Below are 15,512 nucleotides of genomic sequence, written 5' to 3' on the forward strand. Positions count from 1 at the left end.
GGCTTGAGAGCCAGGAGAGCTGAGAGTGCAGATCCAGTCCAAAGGCCAGTGGGTGGATACCCGGGAGAGCCAGTGGTGTAGATCAAGTCCAAGGCAGTCTGCTGGAGACTTCCCTCTTGCTGGGGGAGGCCAGTGTTTTTGTTCTATTTGGGCTTCACCTGATTAGGTGAAGCCCACACGCATATGGAGGGCAATCTTCTTCTTCAGAGTCCACCGATGTAAATGTTAATCTCATCCAAAATCACCCTCCAAGTTGACATATAAAATTAACCATCACACTACCCCATAGGGCTGTTGTGTTTTGCCTGACACATAGTTGAGTGTTACATAAGTATCTGTGCCATTACCTCTGTGACAGTGAGGGCAACAATGACAGGGAGAATTAGTACCACTGTTATTGATACCATTATGGAGTCTGATATACCAGGTTTCAAACCCCAGCTCTACCACTTATGAACTGTGTGACCTCAAGCAGTGTCTTCAGCGTCCCCAAGCCTACATTTCTTCATCGTAAAATGAGGAATAAAAGGAGGAAATATCTCGTAGGGTTGTGGCATTAAATGACTTTATAGAAGTACAGTACTTGGAACTGTGATCTGTAGCAAGCACTGCACAAGTGTTTGCAGCTGCAGTTATTATGATAATGATGAATATTACTATGGTTAGCATTACTACAGTAGCTGACACATTTTTGGCCTTGGACAAGATCCCCAACCTCCCCAAGGTTCATCTACAAAATGGGGGTGTAGGTATATCATTTTGAACTATGTCTGACGCATAGTATTATACATGTGTTTGCTGCTACAGTTATTAGGATAGTGATGAGTTTTACTATTATTAGCATTAGTATAGAATCTGACACATTTATTAGCTGTTGACTTGGGCAAGGTCCTCAACTTCCCCCAATCTGCATTTTCTCATCTGGGAAATGGGGTTGATATATAATAGTATCTTCATTGCTAAGTGGCTGTAAGGAGCAAGTTAGAGCATGTGAAGCCCTTAGCGCCGTTCCTGGCGCCTGGCTCACCGAAAGCACTCAGTGAAAGTTGGCTGCTATGCATCTGTTCGTGCATCAAGCGCTCGGCATCAGGAGCGCATTAGTAGCCACCCTCCTCTTTCATTTTCTCAGCTCCCCATCCATTCTATAGCAACCCTGTCACACTGCCGTGAAGACAGTGATGGGGACCATATGACGTCCCGAGTTAGCCACCCCATTTTTGAACAACTCCTAGATTTAGAAGAGTTTTCTCTTTTTGTTTGGAAATTACGTGAAAGAAGATAAGTTATCAGTTCATATCAGCAATTAGTACCATCTCTGTGGTCCAGGCTCGGGCAGAGAATGTTTGTCCCTCTTCCATATGACAGCCCGCCAAATATTTGAAGACAGCACTCACTTCTCTCCTAAGCGTTTTTGTCATCAGACTAAACATCTCTAGCTCTTTCACCCTTTTGTCACATAACACAATTCCCAAACCCCTCACTATATTTATTGATTGCTCTCATCTGGACCTACTCCAGCTTTCCGGTGGTCACCCTTAAGTATGTCACATGGAGTGCATTCAGCACTCCATATGGGCACTCTTGCCCCACAGTGGACTGCTAGCTACTTCATTCTGGTACAGTCTTCATTTCTTAAGGTACCCTAGGCTTGCGGTAGCTCTTTTAGCAGCCCCATCCAGCCTATTTTGTCTTATTTTGAGCTTGGATTGACTCACACCCTTCATACATGGACTGGTCATCCTCCTCCTGCCTTTGACAGTTGGAGCTCTGAACGTACGTGTAAATATCTCACAGTCTAGTTACATTTCATCTTCTTAAGCTTGGTCTGTGTTTCAAACTATTGAGATGTTTTGATAGAACAACTGTTATATTTTTTTTAGACGGTAAGAAATATCATTTATTTCTTGTCATCTGGAGATAACTATTGTTGGCATTTTGGTGACTTCTTCCCAGTCCTGTTTCTTACGTCGTTTGTGTGTACGGTGCGTGTGAGGGTACATTTGTTATTATTACAATGTCAGGACGGCATTGTGAATAAGGTTTGGATTCCTGTTTTTCTATTTAACAGTATACTTTGGGCAATTTCCTACATCATTAAATTATATTTGAAAACTTGACTGCAAAGTACATGCTACGGACACATGGATATTCCCTAATTCACTTAACCATTCCTTTAGGGTTGGAAATGAAGATTATTTCCAAGATGTTGCCGTTGTAATTAATGTTTCAGTGGGCATCTTTGTTGATATTAAGGGTCCTCAACCTCAGCACTGCTGACATTTGGGGCTGGATCATTCTCTGCTGTGGGAGGGCTGTCCTGTGCATTGTTGGTTGTTTGGCAGCGTCCCTGGCCCCTACCCACTAGATGCCAGGAGCACACCACCCGCACCCCCAGTTGTAGCAACCAAAAATGTCTTCAGATATTGTTAAATTTCTCTTGGGTAGGGGGGTAAAATTGCCCCCATAGAGGACTACTTGTCTGTCTCTTTAGTTACGTACAGGGGGAAGAGGACAGTGGGAACAGTCTACCCTAATTGCCAAGAGTAAGGGAATGCATTGTCAGTAGAGCGTTTAAAAACAATACGAAAACCAACTAGAAATTGGTCTGCTTTTTATTACTATCATGTGCTAATAATGTCCATAAAAAAATTCTCCTTACTGCCAGGGTAGAATGCTCCCATTCTACCACCACCCCCACCATAGTTTCACCATTGTCTCTTTAAAAAAAAAAACAAAACACTGTTTAGGCTCCCTGAAGTTTTATAGAATTTTAGCAAAACAGCTCTCTAGGTGAGTTTTATCTATTTTTTTGCTTACGGCTTTCCTGATCCTCGTAGGTCACAGACCTGCTGGGGACAGGGCCAGGAGACAGTTGCTATACTCACAATCATCTTGTCCCTTTATAAAGTACTGTTTTCTTACTGCATCAAGTTCAAGGAGCCTAGCTCCCTCTTCTCTTAGGGTGTGTTAGTTCCCGGGTTCCTGTGACCATATGTTTGAGGGTTTGGGGCACCTTCCCTAGTTTGCCAAAATATGTTCCCATTATAATACTCCTCTGTTTAAAGATAACTTTCAGTGTCTTCATTTCCATAATCAAGTGTCCTTTCCCAGACCATCAACCCTGATTTCCCACAATCCCCTGACGGGCCACTTGTGCTGCACAGGACCAGTCTCCGTGCTGTCCCCTGAGCACACGCTGGACTTCATGGCTTCCAGATGTTGTTCCAATTCCTTGGAAGACCCATCCTGTTTCCTACACAAACACTAACCACAGGAAGCCTTTCTTGGGTTCTAAATCTCTCATTGATATCCTACTTCTCTAAACTCTTATCTTTATTATGTGATCATATCATATAATATCATGTCATATCCTTCGGCATTTAACTTACATATTTATGTACTTCTAATTGTTTTAGTAACTTAGTCCCATCCCAACAATTAGAATATAAATTTCCTGAAGGTACAGATGTCTTATGCTTGCATATCTTCTCAGAAATGAGTCTATAAATATTCAATAAATAGCTGATGATAAATGTGTAATTTGTTCTGCTCCATCATTACTTAACTTCCTAATTTCCTAGCTTAGCTCTACAAAATTCAATGCAAGAATTTAAAATATACGTGTGTGTCATTCAGATATCTTAATTTAACCTTAAAGTTAACTAGCTGGACATCCAAACCTAAATCTCAAAGAAGGTACCACATTTTTCCATCACTCATCTACCTGACTAGTATTTTCTGCAGGAGTCAAATGATTGGTAACTATCTGTAAATGGTTCTAGGTACTCCGTCCTGCCTTAGCTGTTTATATCTTTCAGCATTCAAAGTCAAGCCACCATCTAGCCTAGGTTGTAGAAATGAGAGCTGGCAAATGTGAGGGTGAGTGCCAGCTCTCCAGAATCAAGGAGCTTCCTAAACTTTTGTTCAATATTCCTATGGAGGTAATTACTAACTTTCTAGATACCTGGTACCCATATCCAAATGTCATCCCACTGTTCACTTGTACTAAAAATAATGTGTAATGCTTCTTGTCATTTCCCCCAATTTTTCCAATTCTGAACCTTCAGGAAATTATCATCATTGCATTATGAGTAGAAACATTTAAGGAAAAATTGAAACTATGAATTTTGACAACCCAGAACAGTCAGAAACCAAAAAGATGCCATAAGAGGAGGAGAGACGGCCAAGATGAGAATGGAAGAAAAGAAGGATCTTGTAGCTTGGTTTCTCTTGAGATTGAACAGATGGCTCTGGTCTGTCCATCTGTGGTACCCACTGCCATTGGCGATCAGAGGGGAGTCCAGAGAGGACCCCAAAACAAAATGAAGTTAGCCTTGACTTGGTTAGTGGCATGAGGGATTCAAAGGGCTGTCCTAGAAGAAACCAAATCCTACTCTGCGAATGTGTTTTTGCAGGAAGAAGCCGGTTTTCCAGTTTAGGAGAAACAAGAGAATTCTTTTAAGTCTAGCCTCCAAAATCTCCTGAACCAACAACCTTTGGTACTCTGTGTCTTCTCAGGGTCAGCCCAGATTGATTTAGTGATTAACTCCAGTGTTTTTCTGGCTTCTCCACTCCATCAGCACATTTCAGGTTTCTAAATATAGGTCAACCCAGGCAATTAGGAGAGAGCTTCTGTTTTTGAAAGGTATTCAGCAGGCAGAAAGCCCAGTTTACAAATGAGTGATCATCTTTGGCCTCAGATTGATTTGACTGACAGGGACTGCTTTATTCTCAGCCACTTTATTTGAACATGTTGGGATAGAAGAGAAGCTTCCACATTTATTACTTCAAAGACTATATTCACCCCAAGAAACATTAATTTCTCATCAAAAAATGAATTTGGCAGTGACCTTGTTGGCCACCTCTATTTTAGGTTGACAGTTTTGTAATCTTGCTGCTCTTGTTGTATTTGAGGGGAACTGGGGTGTGTTACATGAACCCATGACCCCGTTTACCAGTTGGCCACTGGTAACTTGATCAGCAAAGGTTTCCATGTAGTCCCCATCTAACTCCACACCCTTCTCTCAGTACCGACCAAGCCAGGAAACTGACCATACTGCCACGGGAGGCTAGAGATGAGAACATGGCGTTGACTCAGGGTACTTAGGAGGCCACAACTCAAGGCTGAGGTTGTGCGTAAACAATGAGATTCCCCTCGGGTGAGGCCCAGCAGCTTATCAGTGCTGGGTCCAGAAAGTCAACTGGCCCAGGTCTTTCACTCACAGAAGAGTCTCAGATATGGCATCTCGTCACTATCTCCAGATGAAACGATACATTCCATTTTGAGGAATCAGAAGTATTAATGTGTTAATACTTCCACAGTTTTTGAAACTCTATTTTGACATTTTTTATTTAAAAAAAAAAAATATATATATATATATATGGAGAACCAAGAGCAAACTAGACAGGAACAGAGGAACAGAGCAATCTCTCCTGGGTTTGGAGCCCACGTGGACAGTCCGGGGAAGGCGAGAGGCGCTGGGCACAGGGGAAGTTGCTGCAACCTAAATCCTTGTTCTCCAGCCTACGGCGCAGCAGCGTCAGCAGCACCTGCGAACTCGTGAGAAATACAGACTCTCAGGCCCCGACCCAAACGTACAGAACTAAAATCTGCATTTTAAGGTCTCCAGGTGATGCCGACGCACTTCACATTTGGCAAGACTCTGGTCTAGGAGTCGGCCGATGTTGTGGGTTCAGTCATCAGACTGGGCTTGTGTGGGCCTCTGTGTATACAGAAGCTAGGTCTGTGTGTTATTCCCGCCAGGACACCAACTGAATTTTACCCTCTCTGAAAAGGAAGCAGCCTATAAAACGAAATGATCTGCCATTGTGAGATGTTAGCATATCAAAGCCATGTTTTCTTTCTTCCTTTCCTGGGTTCTCCCCACCGTAATAGATATGGCTGGCACGTTAGTAATGCAGAAGCTTCCTGGGACTTGGAACATTTCAAAGAAGGGGAAATGCTTGGGCATCAGGGTGCTGAGTTTTGACTTCAGTGCGGCCAGGAGACCTCAAGTTGCGGAGATGATAGCTAGTGAAACATACCCAGCCATGGGGATGCTCGCGTCTAGATCAGCAGAAACATGCAAGTCAGTGAAATTTGGGAATTAACTTATTGTTATTCCAAAGCTACGTAGCACCTTTCTTCCTCATCTTTAGCTTTCAAACCGCAGCAACTCATCTTTGTTGTCATCACCATGCTACTTCGAATCCATTGCTCGCTCTTCATGGACCAGTTGCCTAGAATCTGACCAGTGCAATGACTATCTAACTGAGGTTTGAAAACAGATTTCTATTGCTTTCCCTTATAATGGTTTATTGACTCAAAATGGGCTTTCCGCTCACCCAACAGCTTTACCTGGTAGAAACCCCCTTTCTCCAGCCACCCCTGGTGAATTGCTTCCTTTCTGAGGACTCTGAATTACCGGCTTTTTCCTCCTTCCGCTCCCTGAGTCGCTGCCATCACATGGGTGGCTCTCTCTGCTGTAGTGTGGTGAGCGTGGCTCTTTCCCTCTGGTCTTGGGCCATTTTTCCTAGGCTGGTTTTTTTTTAATTATTTTTTTTTTTATTTTATTTGTGGTCTCTGTCATTCTGCTGGGGCAAGGGGGTAAAGAGATCTGACACTAAGTGCGGGGAAATGCTGAATCTGGAATCTATCTTCCAGACGGCACAAGAATAAAAATTCATGGCAGGACAGCAGCTGCTGACACACTCCCAAAGACATATTGCAGGTAGCATTATTTATTGTGGCAAGGAGTTCATAGAAGTGCTACCTCAAAGCACCCTGAGAGATCCTGAAAAGCCCATCTCCCATCACGTGAGGCAGATTTATGGGGGCTGCTCTTAGAGAGGTCAGGCAGTGTGGCTCAGGACGCAGGCTCCTTCCAGAAAGCCTGGATTCCCTTAACATATTCAGTGCAGCTTGATTGGTTCAAAGGAGGGCTTGAGTCTGTAATGTTGACCATAAAATTGCAGTGACACGCTGCTTTAGATAAGAGGGCTGGAGGAAGGGGGCAGGGAGGCTGTGGACGTAGGGGCAGCCGGCCCAGGCAAGACCAGAGCACGCGCTCATATTTTAGGTTAATGTGCAGGGAGAGGAGGAGGGATGGGACCAGGTGGATTAATGCTCACACAAAGGAGAGCTGGACCCACCAGCCTGGACACGCAGACACGCTGTGTCTGTACACATAAAGCCACGTGCACGTGAGCACTCCGAGACTCGCGGGGACCTGCAGGTGCCACCCAGACAGAAACAGCCAAAGCCAGGCCAGCCGGTATGAGCTCCCCATTGTCCCAGAGTCATCCCTGGGAGGGACCGCTTTCCCCTTGACCCCTGCTGACTTCATCAGGTATCTCACAGGCTCTCCATCAGCCCCATGTCAGCGTATATGGTGTCATTCCGCATGCTGCAGGCTAACCAGCCTCGGGGGCACAAATTCCTGCTCCGTGCCTTCCACTCAGACCAGAAATGAGGCTCTTCTGCACACTCAATGGGGCCAAGACTGCTGGCAAGCCGCTGGGGGGCAAGGGAGGGCACAGCCAGAGAAGGGTGCTGAGTCCGCTTGTCTCAAATCAGTGACATCCTCCCAGGGCCTAGAGAATGCTGGCCTTGGCGAGATGACCTCCAAGCCTTTGCCTGGGTCTGGGGTTTTGGAACCTCAGTCAGATGAGTGAGCACCACTTACTGATTTATGACAAGTGTCTTCAGCATGAATTTGTTTATCTGGGTCCATTTCTACCCGTGTTTCGGGGGTACCACATTTGTAGTCCAAATCTGTGGCCTCCTGTGGGCGGCTTGGTTGAGAGATTTAATTGCTGTCAACTTTCCACATCTGAGTTAGAGAGATGGACTATATAAGGGGATGAGATGGCCGTCTAAATAATTGAGGTGATTATCTTTTTCTGAATTATTCAGCTAGGACCTAAATTATCCTATAAATTCACAGAAAGGTAGGTTTGGGTTTGAATTATACAGATAATAACCTTAATTCTTCACTTCACTCAAGCCTGGAGGTCCAATTGAAAAGTGACTCTTTCTCTCTTTGTTAAAACTGAAACCATTTAGATCTTTGACGCCACCTGTTTTTAAACGTTCCTCCCAACCAGGCATCCCATAGATGTAAGACGTTCAGGGTATCCATTTGGTTCATAAGTTTGGCCTCTCGAATGTGAGCTGTAGGAGGTGGGGGAATGAAGGTTTTTAAACTTACTGAGATGAACCTCCTCGAGTTACATTCTTATCAAAGTAGAGAAACTAAATATTAAAATTTATCCATTGCTTTTTGCTCCTGCAGGATCCTGCCCATTTTGAAGCTCCCCATAATTCATTTGCATACTCTGTTGATCTCCCATATCCCGTCCGTGACTTTAAACTCTAAGCTCCTGCCGCTGTTTAATGCTGACTGCTCACAGCAGATAATACAAGGCACTCTTATTTTTCTACTTGGCTTCTACATCTAGCCTCCTTACAAACTCTGTCCTGAGGGATGTGACCACTGACTTTGCCAAATCTGGGAGGACGCCCGAGCCTCTGAGTTGCCACTGCTCAGATGGTCATCCTTGCCCATTGGCCTAAACAGTCGTTCCTCTGAGTACCACTGTTGACCCCCTGAGGTCCAACGCTTGACCTCATTAATACAAAAGGGGAGAAAGCTAAGTGAATGTTTTCACAGTCTCCTTTTTCTCCAGGCCAACTGGAGGTTATCAAGGCCAGAGGCTGCTTTCTAGTTCATAAACCTGTTAGGGTATTCGGAGTCATGATTCTCTTATTCAACTGTCTGTGCTTTTCCTTGGGACAACTAATCCCTCAGCGTGACTGGTGGAAGCCGCAGTATTGATTTCTGTGTCTCTCTAAACCTCAGTTGTGTTCAACGCTTGTTAGACATCTGAAGGAATATCCAGTGGGCTCTGGGGGCAATTTGAGAGCGAGGCTCAATAGGCCTGCTCTTGAGAGAAGTTTCTGTAAGGTTGCCCGGCAAGCCAATCGAATAAAATGAGAGAGAGAGGAGAAGGAGAAGGGGTGGAGGGGCTGAGAGAGAAAGAGACAGGAGAGAGGAGAGAACAAAACGAAAGAGGAAAGAGAAAGAGGGACATGAGAGAAATAAGAGGGAGAGGAGAGAAAGGAAAGAAAGGGGAAGAAGAAAGGAAAAGGGAACTTTTCTCCTGCAAATAGGAATCTTGAAAGATTTTCATCTTTCTGCTCCTTTAATCTCAACTCTCCCTTTGTTAATAAAAGAACATTTTTTTATTTTCTGGTCAGCGTCATCTGTCATGAGAAGGGGGTGCCCACGTGTGTGGTTGGTGCACGTGTGGTCCCTGTGGGAGTTCGTGAAGGGTGTGGACTGTGTCCATCCCTGTGGTACAGGTTTTGTTTCATCTTTGCTTCTATGCAAATTGCAGGCGTGGCTAAGAATGCCCCTGCCCTGCAAATTGAAGCTCTGAGAAGGAATGTTGCAAATTGTAGGATTCTCTTCAGAGTCACCACTCATCGTAAAAGAGCGCTTCTTGTAACAACAACAAAAGGCTGGAATAAGATTTCTTTCCGGGGATTATAATCACAAAGGGAAAGACTGTCTCATTGCAATTAAGCCGTCAGGGATTTGGCGATGACTTTTCTCGGTCCCTCAGTACCTAGACCTTTAAAATGCCCAGACTTCAAGGCCACTAGGTGGTCTAAGCCAGTGGTGCTCAACGCGAGGTGATTTTGTACCTTCTACCCCTGTCCAGAGGGCTGGAGACATTTTTGATTGTCATGACTAGGCAAGCTACTGGCATTTCGTGTAGAGGCCAGGGACGCTGCTAAACACCCCACAATACACAGGGCGGCCCCACTACAGAGGATGATCCAGTCCGAAACGTGTGTACCGCCAAGGTTGGAAACCTCTGGTCTAAGCTATGAAAAAGTATGATTTCCTATTTTTTTCTCTCTTTTATTTTCTTCTCACTTTTACACAAGACATATCCTCAGTCAGTAGTAGATTATAGTCACCTCTAGGGAATTTTAAAGGAAGAGGGAAAAAAGACAAAAATGCTTTTCTGTCCAGGCCACACTCACCCAAGTCCTCCTAAACCGACCTTTCTGCAGATGGGGCCAAGAATCTACATTTTGAAAAGTTATCCTGATGACTCTTAGGCACCACCAAATTTGAGACTCCTGGATAAAGGTAGGGGGCCTCTTCATGATGCTGTCAAGTGTTAAGGCACGTGTCCAGATTTCTTTTCAATCAGAAATCGATTTCCTGGGTTCTAGAATTGGAGGAAGGCCCACCAGTCCGGCACTGCCCAGGGCAATGCAGTTCCGTCTTACCAGATGCTCTAGCTTTGTGGTTCATTTCTCCACGTAAGAATCATATTCTGCTCCTGCATGGTTGTATTAGACTCTTCTCAACCTCTCATATTCCTGACCTGGGAAAGCCTGGACCATTGGTCCGTAGCTTTTAGAGCTGTTAGAGCCCCTGTAGCCTGGGGCCCGGAGCTGAGTGGAGGCCACACCAGGGTTACCTCTGTTCCCTGGAGCTCTCCAGGTGGGGTCCCGAGGGGCCCGCCCAAATGCTCATGTGCCGCCTGGAACATCAGATCTCACCTCCATAACGGCCTCCAGAGTCCTTGTTTTCTACGTGGGGGCCTTTTTCAGGAGTCCTTTGTTTCACCAAGTGGCCCTCGGAACATATTTGGGAAGGGACGATAGCAAAGGAATCACACCAAACTCTGAAAAAGGCAGAGTGACTCATGGTAGTATGAAACCTAGTCAAAATGAAGCGGGAACTTCGGATGATGACATGAATCATTAAGATTTGGAAAATCTGTTTTCTTCCTGCCACCGAAAAGAGGGAGAGAGAGGACGAGACCACCCAGTTGTTGTTGGTGACTGTCGTAATTCTGTTCTTGGCTGGGCCTGGGGAGAGCTGGCTTAGAAGCCCAGAATGCCCCCCATCACCTTTCCTTGTCTTCCATCAGCTTCTGTGAACCTGCTAGGCCCTAGAATGTGCCCGGTGGAATCTGGGGCAACGTGCGTGAACAGGGCCAAATGGTCGACCTTTGCCGGGCCCAGCCTCAGCTGCCCCTCCTGGGCCGAGGCATTTTATTGGTTTTCTTCTTCATCTGCAGCATGGGCTCCTGCCCCTGCTCATTATCATTACCTTGCCCGAGACTCCAGCCTGCCTCTCATCAAGATTTATATCGCTACATTCATTAGGTGATACAATACTGTCAACAGAATCAGCGGTGGCAGCAGCGGCCTCATTATCTCCATGGTTAACCCCTGCTTCCCCAGTGTTGGTCCCTGTCAGGGATTTTAAATTCAAATTAAATTGTAATGCGGCAGCTTTGATGTTCGAGGTAGAACTGCCTAGTCAGGAGGTGGCTGGAGATGGAGATTCTGTTGTTTCGTTACCTCTCCGTGTTAGGAACTCCAAGCCAAATGTCTCTGGAAAACACCTTTTCTCTTCAAGGGATTAAACAGCAACCTTCTGATGCCGTAACTTATTTCATTTTCTGGTTGGAAAGATAAATTAGGGGACATATATTTCAAATGTGTATGGCTCATACCAGCTTGTCAAAGGACTGGAGTATTTGGGTCCAGATGCTATATATGACCCTAGGGGCCCGCTAAGGGACCCAGCATGTAAAATAATAATAATCATAATTTATATTTAGAGAGGAAATTAGTCACTTTGGAGATTTTCTGACCTCAAAAAGAAATAGCACCCTTTTCTGGATCTTGATCTTCTTGTAATACTCAGTAAGTTAGTTTGAGATATAAAAAATACACATGGTTTTCATTTTTGTGCGTTTGTGAACTGAAGTAGTTCCAGCCAGACTCAAGGCTCTGCAGTGTAGAGACCTTGTCTTACTTCAGCCATCCTTGTAAAGTAATGAAACAAATTTTCTCTATGTAACTGGCACGTGGTAGGTACTCACCGAATGTTAGTTTCTCCTCCACTTACTACGTCTCGCTTGCCCACCCCCATCCTCTCAGACTGATGATCCTCAGTAGAAACCTGTCGACTGATTTTGCCTAGCCTGGCTTGTATCCATTGACCTTGACAGTGAACAGCATCACAGCTGGCCATTTCAATCACATTGTAAGGTCCAGAAGTCTAAAATATACCCTGTGAGCTTTCTACCTAATTGCCCTCTATAACAATCAGCAACAGTCTGTCTTAAAATTGTTGACTGAAGGAGTAGAAAACAACATAAATAAAGTCTAATATTCTTTAAGTTCTCACTATGTGCCAGGCATTTTGCTAAGTGCTATCTCATCTTATTTATTCTGCCAAACAACCCTACCAGGTTAAGGTTGTTATCACACACAGACACTTTTCTAAGGAAAGAACAGAGGCTCCGAGAGGTTCTGTAACTTGCCCAAAATCACATAATAAAAGAACGAGTTTTGAATCTGGTCCGACCGGCTCCAAAGCCCATGCGCATTCTCCCTCTACTGCCTCTTGTTTCTCTATTAAAATGAGAAGTCCACATGGTACCAGAACCACAGCGGTCCTATTTGGCTCCTGCACGCTAAAGAAAGCAGGTTGCATGTGGAAGGATTTGGCTTACTTACACCTGTAATAGTTTATCTTTCATTTACCTGGCTCTACCTACTTAAGCCACATTATAAGTAAGGGCAAAAACAGGGATTGTGTATTTGTTGTAGGTGTACATATTGGTAGTACAGTAGGACTACTTTGTCCCTGTAAGAGGACAAGATTACCAGTCGTCTGGGGAATGACAGTGCCTCTCGACACTCAAGCAGGTTTGCTCTTGCATCTGTACCTACACCACCAAACACTTGGGCTTTGAGACTCGAGTTTGCATCCTGACTCCACTCCTTGATAGCTTAGTGACCTTAGGCAATTACTTAACCTTTCTTAACCTCAGTTTCCATATCTAAAAAATGGACAATAATCATTTCTGTTTCACATGGCTGTTCTAAAAGTAAATGAGTTGATGCATATAAAACATTTTGAATTGTGCATGGCCCATGGTAGGTGTTCAGTAGATGTCTATCATCATTATCATAGCCAGTAGTATTAGTAGTAGTATTTAGTCCCAGGCAAATCAGGGCAAAGAAACTACCCATAACCAAGGTCCAGTACATAACAGTTTATCTTGGATAACCGAGCCAGGGCATGGATTTTATTTATACATCTTTCTGAATAAGGGACTGAGAATAGAGGAAGCGAGAAGAAAACCATTAACAGAATTGTTGTCTGGTAAATTTGTTAGAACCTTTAATGCACAAGTCGATTCTGAACACGCTCGAAGAGAGTAATTTTCTAATTGTGCTGGTATATATTATCTTCACATTAGAACGGTACTGTCTATCCTCGGATATATTTGCCGAGCCTGGAAATGTGGCTGTTTTGTGTTAATTTCCCACATTGAGGGTATGGAAGGCACATTAAAGTTCCCTCATTCTTCCTTCCTGGACTTTATTTCCGCGATCTTCATAATTTAGTTGTAACATTGCACTTACACATTATCATACAAGGTCTTGTCTTGTAGTGATGTTTTTAAATGAGAGAATTTGGACATTTTTATGCTTTTTCAGTTATGTCTCTTAAAATGAAATTTCATAAGCATTTAGCTAGTGATATGAACCAATTGCCTGAGTTATTTCCCAACAGATTGTACAAAGGTCAGGGTACTGTGGTTTGAAACCCGCATAGACAGAGGGGACTGTAAAATGAAAGGGCTAGAACTGTGAGCCTCTCTGAGGAGAATGCATGAACTGTGGCTGCACCATAGGACCCCATTCGGGCAGTCCTAAGGGTGGCCGGGACGCCATTCCTGTTGCAGGTGCATTAGGACCGGGGGAAGGTCCTGAGGGGAGCATGTTTGGAGAAAGCTGCCTCCTGCCCAGGGGGTCCCTAGTGGGCAAAGTCCAGCCAGGGCTTCTGCCTTCCTCTGTCCCCCACCCTTCTTGCCTGTGCATCTCCTCCCTCCCGACAACCCCTTGCTGTCCCAGTCCCTTGGCAGGTGTAAAAGGGCAGACACCGCCTTGTTATCCAGCCCCTGCCCAACCAAGGCCCAGCCTCCTCCCTGGCTCTCAGTAACCTCCCCGCCGACCCCGGTCACCTCCCAGCAGCCTCTCGTCCATGTCATTAACCGAAAAGCAGACGGATTTGCTGACCTCCTAAATACTGTTACCCAGTTCTGGAAATGGAAAATGGGCAGCCCTAAGAATGCTGCACATTCCCCTGCGAGAATTGCAGACCCCATACAAAAAGATGGTGGGAATTCAGAAAATGTGCTGAAACCCAGTTGTATAGTCAGAGCTTAATTCTGAAGAGCCATTGAGAAAGGTTTAATAAGTGCACAATTTAATTTTCTAAAGGAAAATTCATACCTTTATTTAGATACTTTCTCCAAACTTCTCCCTCTGGTTGACAGCAAATACCCAGACACAGGCGAGTTTTGTTTTCTGTCAATTCCTCAATCCTTCTTTAGCTTAAATGCTATACAGTGAGGAAAGTGGTCACAGGAAGGGAGGGAAGCAGAGATTTTAAGTCGTCCCCCACCTGACTCAATCCCTAGACAATCCAGAGTTAGCCATTCTGGAAGAGCATGGCTGTGGATATTAAGGCTAATGTCCAGCCACAAAGAAAACCAGAGCGAGCCACACTTGTGCCTCCTCCATGGCTAACAGAGCTCTTCTGTTTGGGTTCCTTGCTCCCAGGCCTGTTGCAAATCAGCGTACTACTTAGTGACTTCTCCCTGTGTTTTACCGTCTCCAAAATAAGCACAGGACCCAACCTCTACTTCCTAGTTTTAAGAATTCTTGCTGGTATTTGTAGAAGACACAAGGATCATCAGCGTGTCAACACTGTGGAGGAGGGTCTGCTTATCTAGGGAGGGGCTTTGAGGCTTGTGCTATGACATCCATCACCTGGGTGATGTTCTCACCTTCCAGGATGTTGTTCTCAACCTCATAGGCTAGGAAACTGATGCCCCCCACATTCCAGGAATGAGCCTTCCTCCTCGCAGGGACAAACTCCCTTAAACAAATTTGTAAAATAAAACAAGGGCAATTTACAAATTTACAAAAATAAAACCCATTGTAATAAGTATCCCAACATGACCAGCTCTTTCTGTCACTAAAAATAAGAGTACATGGGAACCCAAATCATAATCAAAATGGAAGTGTATTAATTTGCAGTGAGAAATAACTGTCCCAGGGACCAGAATTTGCAGAGTTGTAACGCTGACCTTTGTTCTTAGAGGCATATCTACTCAGAAAGCCAAGGAATAGCCCAAAGGTTTTCTAGTGAGGGTTGAATCTGATCAAAGTAAGACAGATTAAACAAATGTATAAGGATGGTCTTGCCAATGACAATGAGCCCAAATACTCGAAGGCTGTTGGCCAACACTCACTGAATCTGTATTCACACTGGCTTTGCCAATACGACTCCCAAGCTGCTCCCGCTCCAGTGGATGGCTTTTACTAGGCGTTGCCAGTGTTGTCTCCATGAATCCCCTTGCTCTACGCTGCTGTGCCGACCAGCCCCGCTTCA

Source organism: Balaenoptera physalus, assembly GCF_965194825.1.
Source record: "Balaenoptera physalus genome assembly, chromosome: 19".
Taxonomy (NCBI): Eukaryota; Metazoa; Chordata; class Mammalia; order Artiodactyla; family Balaenopteridae; genus Balaenoptera; species Balaenoptera physalus.